The 15313-nt window shown below is 38.4% G+C and overlaps 1 protein-coding gene and 1 long non-coding RNA gene across 2 annotated transcripts in view; both read right to left on the bottom strand.

The window, feature by feature from the left end:
• Nucleotides 1–15313, bottom strand: part of col25a1 (collagen type XXV alpha 1 chain) — a gene marked incomplete at its 3' end in the record, with an annotated part of 949643 nt that overhangs the window by 555631 nt on the left and 378699 nt on the right. The window lies entirely within an intron of this gene.
• LOC308681584 lies at nt 1080–11673 on the bottom strand. The gene is made up of 4 exons (XR_014029042.1): nt 11585–11673; nt 10749–10782; nt 10531–10628; nt 1080–1766 (listed from the first exon to the last, which is right to left on the bottom strand). It is a non-coding gene; the product is annotated as an uncharacterized lncRNA (long non-coding RNA).

The following is a 15313-nucleotide window of genomic DNA, read 5'->3' as shown; positions in this document are numbered from 1 at the left end:
TATATATATATATGTACTGTATATAAAGAAAGAAAGAAAGAAAGAAGAAGAAGAATTGGAACCCAGAATTTTTTTTTTTTTGCCATTTAGTTATATAACGCAATTATTAGTATTGTAACAAAAACTGGCATAAACTGGGGTCTGGCATTTTGCACATGAATGGGTCATAGAACTACACACAATGAGTTTAAAATTCATGATTTAATATTAATGGTATTTTAAATGATGTTATATGTTTTCATTCTAGATGATTATTTAAGTGCTGCATGACTTTTAAGTGTTTTAATGCGCGTGTATGGCGTCAAATGGTGGACAAAACAGCGCAAGCGCATAAACACAGCGCGCAAGGGAATTGCAACAGTGTGAGCAACGTGACAAAGCTCGCACGCAAAATGTAAACATGCAGAACTCTCAAATCCCAAACTGGAGGACAAAAAATATGATTGTGCGCACAAATTAACAAGTCGCAAGCAGAAATAACAGCCGCGAGTCCTGACAGGTTCTACACGCGCAAGTTCTTTTTTACAATTAACCATGGTTTTACTATGGTAAAACTGTAGTTAACTACGACCGTAGTAACCGTGGTATTTTGGCGGAAACCATGGTATTTAAAAATCATGGTTTTGATACCATGGTTTTACCACAGATATATTGTAGTAATACTATAGTAAAACGGTAGTTAACTACAACCGTAGTAACCGTGGTATTTTGGCGGAAACCATGGTATTTAAAAACCATGGTTTTGATACCATGGTTTTACTACAGTTATATTGTAGTAATATTATAGTAAAACTGTAGTTAACTATGACTGTAGTAACCGTGGTATTTTGGTGCGAACTACGATTTTTAAAAACCATGGTTTTGATACCATGGTTTTACTACAGCTATATTGTAGTAATGCTACAGTAAAACCATAGTAACCATGACTGTAGTTTTCTCCAAAAACCACAGTTACTACAGTCATTGTTACTATGGTTTTACTGTAGCATTACCACAGTGTAGCCATGGTTTTACAAAAGTCTTGAAATTACATTTAAGCCATTTACTTACAACAAACATCTACAAAATAACAACAGAAAGAAGTTACCATTCTATGATACAGACTTTATTACAGAAATACATAATCTGAAAAATATAAACTTGCATTTGTTCTCACATGTGACAAAACAATAAACTACAAAGTTATACAAAATTATTGGTGATAAAGTGGTGCTGTGCAATGGTTAAATTCAGTTGCTAATTTACAAATAAAAAAATAGCTATTTGTTCCACTGTAATAATGACTTAGTAAACATGACTTAGAGCACCTTTAAATACACAGCATCTACCTCCTCTAAAAATGTCTATAACATGTAAACACGTGTCCAACACAAGCATGTTTGCAATTTATACTGTACATACATTAACAAGATGACAACAGCATTACTTAATTACTTAAAAACATTACTAAAAGTTTAATGGAACATTCTTACATATACTACTAAAATTCAGAAGAAATGAGCAGTTCTTTGAAGAATGTTTAAAATGATATCCACTCACAAGATATGAACACATGGAGTCTACTCATGGGGGATGAACAAGAGATGAAGACATGCAGTCTCCTCAAGGGGGATGAAAATTCTAGGTGAAGAAGTTTTCTTCAATAACATGTGATGCAGCGTCCATGCCAGTAGTTGTCAGTATGAAGTCTGTCATATAGGCCAGTAGGTTACAGTCCAGCTTTGGTTTGGTTCTGTCTTGACCTTCAGCCCAAATGGACACAGGAGCTAAAATGAGAAGAATACACACCACATTAACACACAGCTTGCTGGAATACTCAACTGTACTATTGAGTAGCCGAGTAATAATGTCCAAGTGCAATAATGTCCATTCAGCCAGTGTTTTCATAAATAACCCATCAAAAGCCAAGCAGAAAGAATGTACGTTATATGATCAGCTGAGTGTATTCTCCTTTACTTATACTCTTGAAAGGTTAAACAGAACAAAAAGTACAAGTCTTATATATACATCATTTCACGAAAGAGAAAATAGAAAGTATTGGTTGAGTAGAGACATCTGTAACCAACAAAGGGATAGAGCTCTAGACCAGGGGTAGGCAACCTAAGGCACGCGTGCCAACACTGGCACGCGGAGGGTTAATCGCTGGCACGCGCGCAAATGCGAGAGAAGTGTATGTATTTCATTCAGATAAAGTAGTCTACCTGCACACATATCTACATTTTGATGTAATAATTCCTCATAGTAAAAAAACACGGAACGCACATGTCGGAAACCTCGTGAATTACGGCCGTTTCACGCATATTTTTTTCGGCGTGCATGTTAATCAATGAGTGCATTCACGCGGGAGCAGGAGCAGCGTGTGAGCAGCAGTGAAGCGCGGGTTTCGCCGCCGAGTCTATTTTGTCTGCGCTGCTCATTCTCAATGAAAGTGAAAGCCCACTTTTGATGGACAAAATAAATATGATTTCAAACAAAAGTGCCCAAAATGCACAGAATGTGCATGTCTAGTGTGTTTTAACATGAACTGTATTAGGTTATGTCAGAAAAGAAAATGAAGACTCAAAAATATTTATAAAAAATGTACCCATTTAAACTTGTTTTTATTATTCAGTTTGGGTAAAAGGATATGGTATTTTATTTTTAAAAAAGATATATATATATATATATATATATATATAGAAAATAAATATTTGTGTGTGCTGTAAAGTGTAAAATGAAATAGGAATCGGCTGAAATTGGTATCGGCAGGTCAAACTCAATGGGAAATCGGAATCGGCCTAGAAAATTGTAATCGGTGCATCTCTAGTTAGGAGTTATAAATACTATAATTTGTCTATCTAAATCTAAAACAAATTTCAAGAGAATATTTAAATTTTTTGTACTATTTCTGTGTTAGCTATTATGAAAATGTAAAATGTGTGTGTGTGTATATATATATATATATATATATATATATATATATATATATATATATATATATATGTATGTATGTATGTATATATATATATAGGCTAAATGTGTGTTGTGGCACAGCGATGAACTTGGAAATTTAAAAATGGCACTTTATGACAAAAAGGTTGCCAACCCCTGCTCTAGACACTCAATTCAATTGTAAATGCATGATAACATAATCAAGAAAGTTTTTTTTCTCACCCAAAGCTATTGTATTGTTTCAACCTGGAAAACAGTGCATGAGTCACGTGGACCTATTTTATGGTGATTTTTCATTCCTTTTACAGTTTAAAAAAATATCTGTTAAATTTCACTACATGGAAAGAACAAATCAGAACAGTCTTCCAAATAGGGGTGGACGATATGCCAAAAATATCATATCACAATTTTTTTTTTCAGGAAAATCACGATTCACGATTTTATCACGATTCTTTTTTATGTTGGTTTTACTATTTTGTGACTGAGCATTACAGCCAAACTAAACTAATGTCCAATTTTAAAAACAAAGCCATAGGTAACAAAATATAAAATGAAAAAGAATGGAAGACAGGGGAGAAGATAAAAAAAAAGTCATTATTTTGTTTGTTATTAAATATTAAGATCAACGATACACATTACACATACACAACTGAATATACAAATTAAATAAACAGTGCTTTATGTTTTCAGCTACAGTAGGTGTATTAAAAAGTAATTAAATGAAATTAAATGAACAAATATGAAAATAAAACAAAACAGACTTCACTGAATAAATTATACATTTATACTTAAAGCTACTGTTACGTTATGTGTATTTGTTTTTGTGACTGTGTATGTTCTGTTTTTCTTTTTCCTGAGTTTCAGATTACCGCTGATTTGATAACAGCCTGCCAGCGGTAATTGGGTGATCATATGATGACTCTGCCTTTAAAGACGCCTCTTCCGCTTGACATGAAGGACGGTTGCGGCTTCGGGTCGGTCGCAGCGGTTCTGGCTTCCTGTTAGCCGCCAGATCAAGATGTTGTTTTTCTTGTGTTCTTTGGCTGTGTATTTTATTTAGAGTGTGGTGATGTAGGAGAGACCTGCCCTTTTGGTTTGGAATTTACTTATGTTTTTGATGAGCGTAGTTAGGTAAGCTTAATGTAGTTTCTTTCATTTTCTTTGTGGTAGGTTACTTACGTGGTTTATTTAATTTTATTAGGTTGGGTTTTGTTTGTTATTTTGGGCCTTGGGTCTCTCTGACGAGAATACCACTTTATTTATTTATTTCTGTTGATTTCATTGTTAATGAATTATATCTTTTGCTTTATTTGGGCCATGGGTCCTTTTGATTGATTCATTTTCGTTTGTGTTTACAATAAATCCCTTGAATTCGTTCGTATTTGTTCTTTTTGAGGATTTCTTTTTTTCTGGTTGATCTGACGGCCTGCGGGAAGCTGGCTTTATTTATTTAACTACTTATTGCGTCTTACCCCTAGCGGACGTAATAAATGGGGGCTCGTCCATTTCATTTGATTCGTTTGTAAGTTTGCCAAAGATTTGCCTTGCTGGTAAGTATTTATTTCGTTGTTTGATTGGCGGGTTTTGCTAGTATACGGAGGATAATTATGGATTTTAGTATTGAGGCGTTTAAACATTTTCCTACGGTAGAGGCTTTACAATCATGCCGTAAATCTGATTTATTTTTGATTGCAGATTATTATGATATATCTGTATCTAAAGGGTCCTCTAAGCAAGTATTGTTAGATGTGGTACAGGAGAAATTGGTGTTGGATGGGGTATTGAAAGTTGAATCAATGGCACTAGATGGCGATGCTGCTTATGTGACGGACGAGTTAAGCACGGAAGCAGTTCGAAATCCAGTGGTGGAGCTGGATCCACTGGTAGGGCTGAGTACCACGGACCTTAAATTGGCTATACGACTTCGCGAGCTTGATTTACAAGTTAAGCGACAAGAACATGATACGCAGCTTTTGCGCGTTAGGCAGTGTGAACTTGAGGCGCACCGCGTTTCGACGGTACCGGTGAGTGTATTACAACCTCCTTTTGCGGCTGTCCCCAGTGCCCGTGTTTCTTCTGTTACTTCTCCTGTCCCACATACTCCGAGCACGGGTGAATTTGATATTAGCAGCCAGATTCGTTTAGTTCCTGCGTTTCGAGAAACGGAGATTGATTCTTTTTTCAGTGCTTTTGAGCGAATTGCTGTTGTTTTGAAGTGGCCGAAAGAGATTTGGTCACTTTTGTTACAATGCAAACTGACTGGTAAAGCACAGGAAGTTTGTGCTGCTTTGTCTGTTGAGGAGAGTTTAAATTATGATGTTTTGAAGGCCTCGATTCTTAGGGCATACGAACTTGTTCCCGAAGCATACCGTCAAAAATTCCGTGGTCACGTGAAAGCTGCCAATCAGACATTTGTTGAGTTTGCCCGAGAAAAGGGAAATCTTTTTGATAAATGGTGCCAGTCCAGCAAGGTAAATAATTTTGAGCAACTTCGAGAGCTTGTGTTATTGGAAGATTTTAAAACCACGTTACCAGACAAGATTGTTGTATATTTAAATGAGCAGAAAGTGAATAAACTCGTGCATGCCGCGGTTTCAGCGGATGAATTTGTATTGACTCATAAAAATGTTTTTGTTTCGTCTGCGCGTCGTGAATTCTTCCAATTTGAAAAGAGTCCGAAAAATTTAGCTGCCGAATCGAATCAGGCTGACTCACGTGAGTGTTTTTATTGTCATGAGACTGGCCATCTCATTGCTGGTTGTCCAGTTTTAAAAAGGAAAAACCAGTTTCCAACTAGCTCGGCGCCGAAGAGTGTTGGATTTGCATGTGTTGCGAGTTCGCCAGTTGACACAAACGGGCCAGGAGTTGATGCTGGATATGTTCCGTTTGTGTCTAGTGGGGTAGTTTTTCTTACTGGACAGGAAAGCGTTAAAGTCCCCATTCGCATTCTCCGAGATACTGGGTCAGCCCAATCATTTGTGTGTGGCAAAATTTTACCATTTTCTAAGGATTCGTATTGCGGTTCAGACGTGCTGGTTCAAGGAATTGAGTTGGGGATCGTCAGAGTTCCGTTACATCGTGTAAACATTCAGTCTGATCTCGTTTCTGATCTTGTTAAGATTGCGGTTCGTCCACAGCTACCTATTAAAGGGATTGATTTGATTCTTGGTAATGATCTCGCAGGCGGAAAGGTACTGCCGTTTCCTGAAGTCGTTGAAGACCCGCTTTCCGACTCACGAAATGTTGTAGGTTCTGTTTTAACCTCAACTTCTGTATTTCCTGCATGCGTGGTTACGCGAGCGCAGTCACGTAAATATAGTGACGTAGTTGAGCTTTCAGATAGTTTTGTGGCGTTTCCTGATAGCACTGATAGTTGTCATGAACCCCCTGTGGAAGTAGAGTGTATGCACTCTGAGCTGTTGTCCGCTGCACCTGGTGCTGAAGTTGATTTAACTTCGACTATTGATAGAATTACGCTGGCGAACGCGCAAAAATCTGATAATTCTCTGGCTCGTTGCAGAACGGCCGTCGTGAAGAACGGAGAGATTTTCAAGAGACCTGTTGCTTATTTTTGGGATGACGGGTTGCTGATGCGAAAAAGAACGCCAGTGTTTTCTGAAAATGAAGTTGATGCCGTTTATCAGATAGTTGTGCCTGCTCAATTTCGCTCGCATGTGTTGATGTTAGCCCATGATCATAGTTTCTCAGGACATTTGGGCGTTACAAAAACATACCATCGTATCTTAAGTCATTTCTTCTGGCCTGGGTTAAGATCGGATGTTGTGAGGTACTGTCGGTCATGCCATATCTGCCAGACTGTGGGTAAGCCAAATCAAGTGATCTCCCCCGCACCCCTTTGCCCCATTCCTGTTATGGGTGAGCCATTTGAGCGGGTGGTTCTAGATTGTGTTGGTCCTTTGCCACGGACTAAGTCCGGACATAAATTCATGTTAACTATGATGTGCGCTAATACCCGTTTTCCGGAAGCTGTGCCTTTACGCACTATAAAAACTAAAGGGGTGTTGCAAGCTCTAATAAAATTTTTTTCAACTTTCGGTTTACCAAAGGTGGTGCAGACTGATCAGGGCACAAATTTTATGTCCCGGTTATTTAAGCAGGTGTTGTGTCAGCTCAATATAAAACACGAAGTTTCAAGTGCGTACCATCCAGAGTCACAGGGGTCGCTGGAAAGGTTTCATCAAACCTTAAAGTCAATGTTGCGTACATTTTGTGCTCAATCAGAGAAAGAATGGGATGAGGGTTTGCCCCTTTTGTTGTTTGCTGTGCGTGAGACTCAACAGGAATCACTTGGCTTTAGTCCTGCGGAGTTGGTGTTCGGCCATACCGTAAGGGGGCCGTTGAAATTATTGAAGGAGAAAATGATGGGTTGTAAGACAAGTGACGCCATTAATGTCTTGGACTATGTTAGCTCCTTCCGTGAACGTTTACATCGTGTGGGCGAACTTGCTCGAATCTCTATGGCGTCTGCTCAAGCAAAGATGAAGACTCGATTTGACAAAAAAACTGTTTCACGTTCTTTTAACCAGGGTGACCGGGTACTGGTTTTGCTTCCTATCCCTGGATCAGCCCTACAGGCGAAGTTTTCTGGCCCGTATGTGATTGACGCCAAACTTAGTGAGACGGACTACATAGTTCGTACCCCTGATCGCAAGAGGAAAACTCGCGTCTGTCACATTAATATGTTGAAGTTATATATTTCGCGAGATGGTCAAGAGAAAAGTTCTGCGGTTTCAGTTGCATCTGTAGCTGTTATGTCTACGTTTGAGGGTTCTGATACCGATGGTTTGACCATGCGAAGTGCATCTGTTACTGGTGCCCGGTTGCAAAATTCTGAGATCCTTAAAGATTTACCTTCTTACCTTTCATATCTGTCCGAAGCTTCTCGATCAGATATTTGCCATTTAATCCAGCTATATCCAACCTTGTTCTCTGACGTACCATCTAGAACGACTGTAGTATGCCATGATATTGACGTGGGGGATCATCCACCAATTAAGCAGCATGCCTATAGGGTGAACTCAACTAAGCGTCAGATTATGCAGGATGAGGTGAAGTATCTCCTTGAAAACGGGCTGGCTGTGCAGAGTTCCAGTGCTTGGAGTTCTCCCTGCCTCATCGTTCCAAAGAGTGATGGCACGGTCCGCTTTTGCACTGATTATAGAAAAGTTAACGCCATCACAAAGTCAGATTCATTTCCCTTGCCCCGGATGGAGGACTGTGTGGACAGGGTTGGATCTGCTACTTTTGTTTCAAAGCTGGATCTACTTAAAGGTTATTGGCAGGTGCCCTTAACTCCGCGCGCAGCCGAGGTTTCTGCCTTTGTTACGTCTGATAATTTGCTACAGTACACTGTTATGGCGTTCGGATTAAGAAACGCTCCTGCCACGTTCCAACGATTGATGAATAGGGTTCTGGCAGGTATTCCTGGTTGTGATGCGTATTTAGACGACATTGTGGTTTATTCTTCTGACTGGAATGATCATCTGGAGACACTTCATGTGGTGTTTGATCGCCTGTGCACCTCCTCTTTGACTCTGAATCTTGCGAAATGCGAGTTTGGTAGGGCTACGGTAACCTATTTGGGTAAACAGGTCGGTCAGGGTGCAGTTCGTCCTGTTGCCGCTAAAGTGCAGGCTATCGTGCAGTTTCCTGTTCCGAATACTAAACGACAACTGAGACGTTTTCTTGGTATGGCGGGATACTATCGAGGATTCTGTAAAAATTTCTCTGATGTGGTGTTACCGTTGACCAACTTGCTCCGTCAGAATAAAGACTATGTGTGGTGTAAGGAATGTCAGGGAGCCTTTGAGTCTGTCAAGTTATTACTATGCAGTTCACCAGTACTTTCTGCCCCTAATTTCTCCATTCCATTCAAGCTGGACGTGGATGCTAGCGCTACTGGCGCTGGTGCCGTTCTCCTGCAGGAGGATGTGCAAGGGGTTGATCATCCGGTATGCTATTTTTCGAGAAAATTTTTGAAACATCAGTTGAATTATAGCACCATTGAGAAGGAAGCTTTGGCCTTACTGCTTGCACTACAGTATTTTGAGGTATATGTGGGGTCAAGTTCACTACCTTTGGTAGTGTTTACTGATCATAACCCGTTGGTTTTTCTGTCTCGGATGTGTAACTCCAACCAACGTATTATGCGTTGGGCATTAATCATACAGGAGTTTAATGTTGAAATTCGCTACAAGAAGGGGATTGAGAATGTCTTAGCGGATACTTTGTCGCGTGCAATGGAAGATGTGTAATCAACCATGTGATGATTCTTAACGGTGGGGGTGTTACGTTATGTGTATTTGTTTTTGTGACTGTGTATGTTCTGTTTTTCTTTTTCCTGAGTTTCAGATTACCGCTGATTTGATAACAGCCTGCCAGCGGTAATTGGGTGATCATATGATGACTCTGCCTTTAAAGACGCCTCTTCCGCTTGACATGAAGGACGGTTGCGGCTTCGGGTCGGTCGCAGCGGTTCTGGCTTCCTGTTAGCCGCCAGATCAAGATGTTGTTTTTCTTGTGTTCTTTGGCTGTGTATTTTATTTAGAGTGTGGTGATGTAGGAGAGACCTGCCCTTTTGGTTTGGAATTTACTTATGTTTTTGATGAGCGTAGTTAGGTAAGCTTAATGTAGTTTCTTTCATTTTCTTTGTGGTAGGTTACTTACGTGGTTTATTTAATTTTATTAGGTTGGGTTTTGTTTGTTATTTTGGGCCTTGGGTCTCTCTGACGAGAATACCACTTTATTTATTTATTTCTGTTGATTTCATTGTTAATGAATTATATCTTTTTTTTGCTTTAATTTGGGCCATGGGTCCTTTTGATTGATTCATTTTCGTTTGTGTTTACAATAAATCCCTTGAATTCGCTTTCGTTCGTATTTGTTCTTTTTGAGGATTTCTTTTTTTCTGGTTGATCTGGCGGCCTGCGGGAAGCTGGCTTTATTTATTTAACTACTTATTGCGTCTTACCCCTAGCGGACGTAATAGCTACTATTAAAGTTATCAGTCAAGAGCAGTGAGTGATTTTCTCTTTGCATTTTGTTGTTTTATTAGTTTGCGTTCACTTTAGACATAATCGACTTTGTTTATGTAAACCTTGTGTGTATTTGACAGTATTAGCACAATAAGACTCGAAAGATAACTTAGTCCAGTATCCAGGCGCTGGTAGACAGGCCTTTAGTACATGTACATGCTTCACGTGTAGGCGCTGAGAAACGCACACGTTATAACAGCGCATCAGCACGCGAATTAAATGTTTAACCGACAAGGCTTTAAAGCACATGCAAATTATGAACTTTTGCGAACTGCAGTGTCCCGTTCCACTGCGCTAACATTTTATGTGAATATACGTCGCGTTGTTCAGTATGTTGGGACAGAGGCGCCAGAACATCGTCATATCGCACACCCCTACTTCCAAAGTTCACGTTTTGTGTTCCACAGAGTCATAAAGGTCTGAAAAAACGTGAGAGTAGATGACGGCAGATATAAAATATTTTTTGGTAAGTTACTTATCCCTTTAATGTTTATCATATTTTGGGGAGTTATACAAAAATTAATTGGTTTGTAAATGTACTTACCACTAATACACTTGAATTGCCAATAGAACTCGCTTTCTTCCAGTCCAAGAATTCTTTTTTTCATGTTGGTATAGATTGGACAGGTTTTTTTTGGCAGACTAGGGACAACAACAACAACAAAAAAAAGATTTTAAAAGACAAAAAATTTAGATATACAGTGCATACCATATAATCATTATATGTTTATTAATGGTATTCACTATGACTTCACTATTTACCTGGCAAACAGCTGATGGTTTCACACTCTCTTGTCTGTATTAAAGAAGATGATAAATAGAAATTACATTTGTGACAGTCACAAATTGTCCAATGTCATTAAATGTAATGCTTAAGACCTGTGCATGGATTGACAATTCTGTGTGGATGTCAAAATATATTAACAATACGGAACAAGATTTTAGATTCAAATTCAATTTGAATTGGTTATAGATCTGCCAGGTTCTCACAGCAGCCAATCACAGCGCACTCCCTCTCCCACTTCAGTTCACCTTCGTTCATCTTAGGAACACAAATTAAGATATTTTTAATGAAATTCTGAGGGCTCTCTGTCTCTCCATTTGGAGCAATGCAACGAACACATTCAAGGCCCAGAATGATAGGAAAGACATCATTGAAGTAATCCATGTGACTCCAGTGGTTTAACCGATTTTATGAAGCGATGCCGGTGCTTTGCTTGTTTTTGCAAAAAAAAAAAAAAAAATACTGACCTGCAATCCAGTAGGGGGAGCACTGCGACATATGCGAATTGTGTTGACTCAAGACCGGAAGTTGTTCTGTGAATGTGCTTTACATAATATTATTTTGTAAATATAGAGGTAGATTATGCTGGGGCTTCATTAAATTGAGGTTAAACCACTGGAGTCACATGGATTACCTCAATGGTGTCTTTACTACCTTTCTGGGGCTTTTAGTTGCGCAGGCTACCAATGGAGGAACAGAAAGCTCTTGGAGTTCATTAAAAATATCTTCATTTGTGTTCCGAAGATAAACGAAGGTCTTACGGGAACGACATGAGGGTGAGTAATTAATGACAGAATTTTTAGCTGAACTATACCTTTAAGGAATCCTGGAAACACCTTAATTCAACCACAGCATGCACTCGGTCCATTTTCTGGAATTACTGAAATGCAGATAAGAAAACAACAGTTTCACAAAAAAGCACAGCAGTTTTAAATGATTCACTTAAGCTTCATATAAAGTACCCAGAAAAGTTCAATGTTAGCTGTAACCCTATTTTACAGCGCAAATCCTCTCCATACGGTGCACTTTTATGATAGAAGCTTGTTCCCACATTTGAGAAACTGTGTTTACACAAAAATATTGCTTTAACTTTAATTTGTCATGCACTCTTGAATGTGCAAAGTAGAGCTAGGGCTACTGTATTATGAAACGCAAGATGTTCACTAAAAAATAAGATTAAGAAGTCACATGGCAGGGAACTACACTAACCTTTTCCACTGGTGGCACTTGCGCTACTAACTTTTTCAGTTACTGGCGCAAAACATGATTTGGTCGCACAAATTGTTTATAGTAAGCCGCTCTGGATAATAATGAACAATAATGAAACTGTATTGCAAACAGATGTGCTTTTTATTTTACTTGCCTACTTTTAAACCACATGCCTTCTTGTTTTTGTTTTCTTTAACATTGGTTGGGATAGATTTACTGCAATAGAAAATACAGTACGCAATAAAGTGCAAAATGGATTTCAACATGCTATGGTTGGCACAGATGGGCAGACTCCTGAACTCTTAAGTAGTGATGCACCGATGTGAAAATTGTGGCCGATACCGATAATAACCGATATTAATATTGCTGTTATGGCCGATATCGATATCTCTATCTCTGTATAGAAAACAAATTTACTGATAAACAAATAAAGAGATATTTTCCAAAACAATGTGTTTTTTTTTTTTTTTTTTACTTTAGAAATGACTTATGTTGGGCACCTTTACCTGTGTGCAAAATATGTCACACATAGGACACATATGCATTATATTGCATTGCATATAATGTGTGCTGGTCAACTTGTCTAAAATTAAGAAACCCCTAGAAAACAGTAAAAAAAAACAAAAAAACACAGGTGTACAATAAAGATAGGCTACTTAATTTATTATTCCAATAACCAAATATGATACTAAATCCCACAGGGAAAAGAGCTTCTATTTGTGACGTGCTGTCTTTGCATTTGAACACTGCACATTTTAAACAGGACAGGCATTAGCTGCATAAATGTTAGCCAATACAAACATATTTATAGAAAACAGTTGACAATGAATAGACAGGAGTCCAATAATAGCATAACGAATCACTTATTCTAAAAATAATATCAAGTAGGCTAAGTTTGACGAATCCGACATATAACGAGGGCTGTGTTGTAAAACGTCCATCATTTAACGAATTTTAAAAACACGGATGGATAATACAATATGCTTTCCGACATTTTGACAGAAAAAAAAACAAGCAAGAACAAAATTTAAACTATAGCCCGTCAATTTTCATTTTACAATTATCTTCTCTCTCTGTGCGTGTTTGTGAGAGAGAGAAAGCTCGCGCAGCGCTGATACAATGGTACGTTTTAATCTAAGTAATGGTCGCGGGGCTGAAGCCAACTTGATGTGTTGAATGCTCAGAGCACGTTATAAAACGTATTCTTAAAATACACATTTCTATTTTAATAAATGCTCATAGTAAATCATAGCATATTGCCTAAAACATAGGTACAAAAATAATCAGTGATACATTTGCGACCCATTAAAAATTTTGGTCGCAATGGCATTTCAAAAGGTCGCATATGCGACCATTTTGGTTGCAGTGTAGTTCCCTGCATGGACAATATTTTTGATACTTTCAGAATTTAAATTAAGTAAATAAAGGGATAGTTCATCCAAAAATGGAAATTCTGTCATTAATTACTCACCCTCATGTAGTTCCAAACCTGCAAGACTTTCGTTCATCTTAGGAACACAAATGAAGATCTTAAGGTGCCTTATGCAACTTGGAGCCACCTATAGGCAATTAGTTGAATTACACTGGTAACGGTTACTAACGGAGTTTGATTGACAGCTTTGCTTCCCAGTAGGCGGAGACACTTTTTGTTTGCATAACGTTAGTTCTCATGTTGACCTACTCGCAGAAATAAATCCTACTCCTAAATCAATGTTATTATTATTTTTTATTTAATAAACAGCCTTTTCTCTACAGATCAAGCATTATAATGTGAATATCATATTGGAGAGAGTTTTACCGTGCATGTGTGCTGCTGTAACCGGAAGAGGCGCGCGCGCTGTTTGAATACTGAATGGAGAATGATTGACAGCCGCAGAGGAGGGAAAACGAGTTTTCGTAAACTTTAATGATGTAAATAGACTTCTGTCCCTCACATTAAGCTATGAAATAGGCTTCAGATGAATTTGTCACCCAAACTGACGTGAAAAAAGCGGGAGGCGCCAAAAAGCGCGCTGTTTGCATCCCTGTGATAAATGAGGTATTACATTACTGTATCTGTCCAATAGAAACGTGGCCAACTCTGCATCGCTCTTCAATCCAAATGCAAACTTCATCTGCCGCCATCTGACAAACGCCAAAACCAGATTTACTCTGGTTTTACTCCGGGCTTTATCCGATGCTCTCTTTAACTTTACATTTTCCGTCAGTCTTAGTACATGATGTAACTACAGAAGAGTCAAGTTTTAAATAGGAAAAATATCGAAACTCTTTGTTAATTTTTTTTAAGAGAGATGCTAATGGCTTGTCCACTTCAATGATCTATGCTAAGCTATGCTAAAAGTGGTACCGCCAGACCTGGAGATCAGCTGAATGGATTCGAAAACGATTAAACTCAACTGTTTAACTTTGGGGGAGTTGTAAAATGAGCCTATTTCTAAAAAAAGTGGACTATCCCTTTAAGAAACTCAAATAACTCATTGTACTGATACTTGCCTCACAGCTGAGGATGCAGGAAGACTTTCAGATGTGTAATGATCAGTGAGAACAGCACTGGTAGTTTACCCCATCATCTTCATGATCTAAAAATCAAAAACACATTTGCTGAGTTTCAACAAAGTTCTCTGTTAAAATGAATGACCTGTAAGTTATATGACTTAGGGCATAATCAGGTAAATTAATCGCAATCATTTAAACACAGAGAACGAGTGATCAACTATTTTATCTGTGCACTGTTCGGTGGTGTTCAGTCGTTCAACTGCATACAGTATTGTGGACTAATGTAAAGTACACCAGCATGGAACCTCTGGTTAAGCATTCATTTACAATAATTACCTATTAAATGTGTACTCACGACACAGAAACTCAATTGCTTTAAAATATATTTGCAGACGGTTATCACCGACTCGATAACGTTACGTACGCTACCTAATTACACAATTTACACTCGTTATTGTCATGTTAAGTTGTAACGCTTTATACATTTGTTATTTGGTTAAACATAAACACAAAACCCACCTTTGAATTTCCTCTTCTCTTCATCTTATAATTCGGGTCCGGCCTCTGTGAAGAGAGGGCGAAGCCATGTTTGTTGTGGTGCTCGTGCTCCGAAGTTCCCGCTCTCCATCTATTTGAAAATGCAGTTACAGCAACGGCTGCAGCGACCTTGGGCAATCAGATTTATGTTGCCTAATAGCAAAGTTAACATTTAACAGTTATAGTGGATAATGGAGAACAAACGCCGTATTATGTGTACACGCAATTACTTAATACTAGTCAAAGATTAAAAAGTCTAACTTATAACTTACAAGTCAAACATGGCTAAAAGCATTCGGTG

Source organism: Scardinius erythrophthalmus, assembly GCF_964197995.2.
Source record: "Scardinius erythrophthalmus genome assembly, chromosome: 2".
In the NCBI taxonomy this organism is placed as follows: domain Eukaryota; kingdom Metazoa; phylum Chordata; class Actinopteri; order Cypriniformes; family Leuciscidae; genus Scardinius; species Scardinius erythrophthalmus.
Note: the sequence above shows the minus strand (reverse complement) of the source record. Positions and strands in the feature narration are given on the sequence as shown.